Genomic DNA, 6000 nt, shown 5'->3' on the forward strand with positions numbered 1-6000 from the left:
AACCATAACCATGAGAAGGAGGAGGCCCGAAAAAACTACAACCATGAGAAGGAGGAGGCTGGACTAAGCCATAACCATGAAATGGAGGAGGCCGGAACAACCACAAAAAGAGAAGGAGGAGGCCTGTAAAAACAACAACAAGAGAATGAGGAGCCCGGACTAAGCCATAACCATGAGAAGGAGGAGGCCGGAACAACCACAAAAAGAGAAGGAGGAGGCGGGAACAACCATAACCATGAGAAGTAGGAGGCCTGAAAAACTACAACCAAGAGAAGGAGGAGACCTGGACAACCATAACCAAGAAGAGGAGGAGGCCTGAACAACCATAAGCAAGAGAAAGAGGAGGCCTGAAAAACTACAACTAAGAAAAGGAGGAGGCCTGAAAAATTATAACTAACAGATGGACAAGGCCTGAAGAACTACAAACAAGAAAAGGATGAGGTTGTTGAGACCTCGTCCTTCTCTCGGTTATGGTTTTTGAGATCTCAACCTTCTCCTAGTTGTGGATGTTGAGGTCTCATCCTTCTCTTAGTTGTGGATGTTGAGGTCTCGTCCTTCTCTTGGTTGTGGTTGTTCAGGCCTTCTCTTTGTTTTGGTTGTGTTTGTTGAGACTTCATCCTTCTCTCAGTTGTGGTTGTTGATATCCTGTCCTTCTTTCGGGACATCAAATAAGGACAATGTCCTGAAATAAGAACTAGGACTCAACAAGCACAACTGAAAGAAGGGTGAAGGGTATGTAGCATAGTGATACCAGACTACCGATGGAGAAGAGGGGTATGTAGTGCTGTGATACCAGTCTAATGATGGCACAGAGTAGTATGTAGTGCTGTGATACCAGTCTATAGATGGCACAGAGGGGTATGTAGTGCTGTGATACCAGTCTAATGATGGCACAGAGTAGTATGTAGTGCTGTGATACCAGTCTATAGATGGCACAGAGTAGTATGTAGTGCTGTGATACCAGTCTATAGATGGCACAGAGGGGTATGTAGTGCTGTGATACCAGTCTATAGATGGCACAGAGGGGTATGTAGTGCTGTGATACCAGTCTAATGATGGCACAGAGTAGTATGTAGTGCTGTGATACCAGTCTATAGATGGCACAGAGTAGTATGTAGTGCTGTGATACCAGTCTATAGATGGCACAGAGGGGTATGTAGTGCTGTGATACCAGTCTAATGATGGCACAGAGTAGTATGTAGTGCTGTGATACCAGTCTATAGATGGCACAGAGGAGTATGTAGTGCTGTGATACCAGTTTAATGATGGCACAGAGGAGTATGTAGTGCTGTGATACCAGTCTAATGATGGCACAGAGTAGTATGTAGTGCTGTGATACCAGTCTATAGATGGCACAGAGGGATATGTAGTGCTGTGATACCAGTCTATAGATGGCACAGAGGGATATGTAGTGCTGTGATACCAGTCTATAGATGACACAGAGGGATATGTAGTGCTGTGATACCAGTCTATAGATGGCACAGAGATATGTAGCACAGTGATACCAGTCTACCGATGGAGCAGAGGAGTATCTAGTGCTGTGATACCAGTCTAATGATGGCACAGAGGAGTATGTAGTGCTGTGATACCAGTCTACATCTGGAGTAGATTGCGTCTATAGTGGCAATTGTATATTGGCCAGTTGTGAGAGCTGGCCTTCTCTTCACAGTTATCTTCCTCTTGTTCTTGGCTTCCTGGTGTAGAATGCCTCTCGCTGATCCCCTGTTACTTCATGGATTTGTAAACTAATCCCCCGGCCCACTATGATGTAAAACATGAAATATTGTTTTAAGTATCACAGGCGCCATTCTGCCTGCGCTCTTCTCTAAGTGGGCCTAATGCCAGTAGGCGGCTGGCACTGTGCTGGTAAATTAAGCGTGTCGATCCCATGTGAACAAAGAGAAGGGCAGGACAATAAGGCCGCGGTGCTGACAGATGTGAACGGGCTGGAGCATGAGCGATCGACTCTGGATCTTACTATGGCCAGGACCTGTGCACCTGCACAACACAATCTGCAAGCATTTCTCCCGGGCCAGGAATTCCTTGCTGTCAAGACATTATTTGGAGGGAATTAGCGCTGTTTTGACATCTTCGGGATTTTGGGAGTTTGCATTCACAGTAATTGGGGAGAATTCTCCAGCAAATCCCCGGGGACTTCCAGTGCCCTGTATAATGGGTCTTTTCTTCCTCATTGTCAAGTTGATGATCTGCCACTTACTGACTTGTTATGTGAGGAGAGTTTCAAGGCTGCGGCCTGGACCTGGAGATGAGTGATGCTGCTGAGAGCCTCCATGATGCATCCCATGGGATCAGTTCTCCACACGATAGGAGGCACAGGGTAGCCTCATACATGATTGGATTGAGAGCTATATAAAGGCTAGCCCAGTGTTTTTCCATTTTATCCCAAAATTGACTGGTTGCAAAGGGAACTAAAGGAGTCCAACAGGGATATGAAAAGACTTCCTCCAGTGGACAACTGTGTGAGATGTTATTGACTGTCTATCAGTATGTAGGGCAATGAGAGTACTGTGGGATATGCCACTCTTGCAGGGGTTGGGGGTTTGGTGGTCCATTAGCTTTGCTGGTTCAGGAGACCACTAGGAATTCTACAGCTCCCCGTGGACCAGTCCAATCTTGTCTATATGCCATACATGAACCTTGGAGGGGTAACCTTACTAACCCCGAATTAGAAGAGAGAACCCTCTAAAAAGTTATGACATGAGACCCATCTGGTCTGCTGAGCTCTCCTTTTGTGAGGTCCCTTAAGGGATCTTCTGACTGGTTGCGTATTGGGGGTTGTAATTGTTCAGCAATGCGAGCAGAGTCTAGTTGGGATGGGTTCTCTAGAACGTTCCAAGGCACTTTTCGGAGAGAGACGTAGATGGGCTTAGATACAGCGATCAGCTCTATGAACCATAATATATTTCTATAATGGGTGGCTTAGATACAACATTAAGCTCTATGTATGGTTGCATCTATAATATAGTCAGTAAATAGCAGCATAATTATCGAGCACTAGACCCTGAGAGGTCCTAAAGGTCTCCCTACACCATAAGAAGACACCAGTATTATAGATAGCACCTGATAAGTGGGGGGCACATTACAGATTTTGCATTGGGGTCCAAGAACTTAAACTTTAACCTCCAACCACAGGTGACATCTTAGTTCTAGTTCTCCAGTTGCCACTTTTCATCTCCATCCAGCCCAGAGCACCATGATGACTTCTACTAGCTATTACTCATTTCTGCACACAAAATGGACCATCAAAGGAATCCCTTGACCCCTGATACCCAAACTCTTCTCACTCGAAGAGACCTCAGAGCTGCGCTCACGTCTCCTTACAGTGGGATTCACTTGTTACGGACCATGATCTTTCCCTTGACTTTGAGCCAGATCTTCTTCTTAAATCCTCATTTTCCTGTAGTTTTCTGTGTCCAATCCCATCTGTTCTGCTGCTTTCTTGCTCTATTCCTTTTCCAACAATAAAACAATTTTCCAGCTGCTTTAGCTCAGGAGATGAAGAACGAAAAGAAACCGTAACCAGGAACCATAGGAATTGAGCTATGACTGAAGAGAGCCCAATATTGCCAAGCTATGAGGTCAGGGGGACGACATTAGCGTAGATGGTAGAGCCCGTAGCCCGAGACACTATGAACACTGACTATATGTAATTCTTAGATGTCTCTCTGTTAGTTGACATATTCTGGTCAAGCTCCTTAAAACGGTTCCTCGGATGTCTTTTTGTTGGTGGGTGTCCTAAGAGATGAAGCATCACGGAGAGAGATGGCAACTTCTGTTTTTATTGTCTACATTTGTTGGTGGTGTTACAGAACAGGTGCAGAGATGTCTGCAGAGGATGCACGACCCACAGCGTCCTGACACTTTCTGAACTTCCTGACCCTCAACCCCAGAGCAACAACTGCAACACATTTTGTGTGACTACCAGCAGTAATTCACCAATTTACACCACGTCTTCCTGCTGACTGCCAGAGTCTTTAAGCTCCAGCATTGTAATAACCAATGTCTTGGAGACTAGAGATGAGCGAGTACTATTCAAAACGTCAGTTTCGAATAGCACGCACCCATAGGAATGAATGCCGGCCCCGGCTGCGTGCCAGCTGCATCCATTCATTCCTATGGGTGCATGCTATTTGAAACTGCCGTTTCGAATAGTACTCGCTCATCTCTACTGTAGACCAATGATGATATGTCCAATAATCTTTTATAATGGTTGTCAGAATATTGGTCTGTGAGTTGGAGAATTTGTACAGATCTCTTGGAAGGGCCTCTCGGGTTGATCTTTGGCTATATGGTTCTTTGCACAGATCTGGAACATTGAAATGCCATGCATAAAGAACATGTATGGAGGGCATGTCACAAATGCTGGCAATCAGAAGTATTGACAACCCATCAGGTCCTTCAATAGTTCCCTCATAAAATACCTTTACCTGTACTGGAGTCTTGCATCTTAAAGATGGAACATATCTATAAAACATAGTGTGTGACACTGTCAGGACTCCTAGGACTATATATCTATAATACATAGTGTATGGCACTGTCAGGGCTCCTAGGACTATATATATCTATAAAACATAGTGTGTGACACTGTCAGGACTCCTAGGACTATATATCTATAATACATAGTGTATGGCACTGTCAGGGCTCCTAGGACTATATATATCTATAATACATAGCGTATAACACTGTCAGGACTCCTAGGACTATATATATCTATAATACATAGTGTATGACACTGTCAGGGCTCCCAGGAATATATATATATCTATAATACATAGTGTATGACACTGTCAGGGCTCCTAGGACTATATATATCTATAATACATAGTGTATGACACTGTCAGGGCTCCTAGGACTATATATATCTATAATACATAGTGTATGACACTGTCAGGGCTCCTAGGACTATATATCTATAATACATAGTGTATGACACTGTCAGGGCTCCTAGGACTATATATCTATAATACATAGTGTATGACACTGTCAGGGCTCCTAGGACTATATATATCTATAATACATAGTGTATGACACTGTCAGGACTCCTAGGACTATATATCTATAATACATAGTGTATGACACTGTCAGGACTCCTAGGACTATATATCTATAATACATAGTGTATGACACTGTCAGGGCTCCTAGGACTATATATATCTATAATACATAGTGTATGACACTGTCAGGACTCCTAGGACTATATATCTATAATACATAGTGTATGACACTGTTAGGACTCCTAGGATTATATACAGTATATCTATAATACATAGTGTATGACACTGTCAGGGCTCCTAGTAACCTATCTATAATAAGGTAGGAATGGCCTTGTTGTGCTTCTGGACTGTCATTGCTGCTGCTCTAAACATATACTGCTTAGCACTGCTTACACCACCATTATAACAAGGGGGGACGTTACTATTTACCATCTAATATTCAGTTCTTCCCACTCACACTCTTTGCACCCGCCATCTCATATAGCCCGCCACTAGCAACGACATTAGTTTGACAAGAAACTGGCACAAATCCACCATTCTCTGGCTTACTGCAGCATCACAAGATACTCTCACTATTGTCGACCATGACCACTAGGGGCACACTTGAGCTAATCTCTCCTTGTTCTCCAGCTGCAGTTTCTATAGGAGTCCCTGCACACCTTGCTTTCCCCTGAACACATCTGACATTATATCAGTATTATATGACATAAGTGCCCAGGATCACGTTCAGCAGACATTAATGCATGTAACCCACTATGTACATCGAGTCTTTTAGACTTTTTAGGGTTATTTTGTACTGTCTCACACATTCTTGCAGTTATCAATCACAACCTCTAGGGGCACACACGAGCACTTTTTCAGTTCCTTAGTTGCTGTGTCATTATTCACACTCTGCACTCACTTGCATGGATTCGGTGTTGCAGACATCAGTTGACATGGGTGTATTACATACACTGGTACAAGTAAGGAAAGTCTCTGCCAAGCA

The sequence above is a fragment of the Leptodactylus fuscus genome, chromosome 7, assembly GCF_031893055.1.
Source record: "Leptodactylus fuscus isolate aLepFus1 chromosome 7, aLepFus1.hap2, whole genome shotgun sequence".
In the NCBI taxonomy this organism is placed as follows: Eukaryota; Metazoa; Chordata; class Amphibia; order Anura; family Leptodactylidae; genus Leptodactylus; species Leptodactylus fuscus.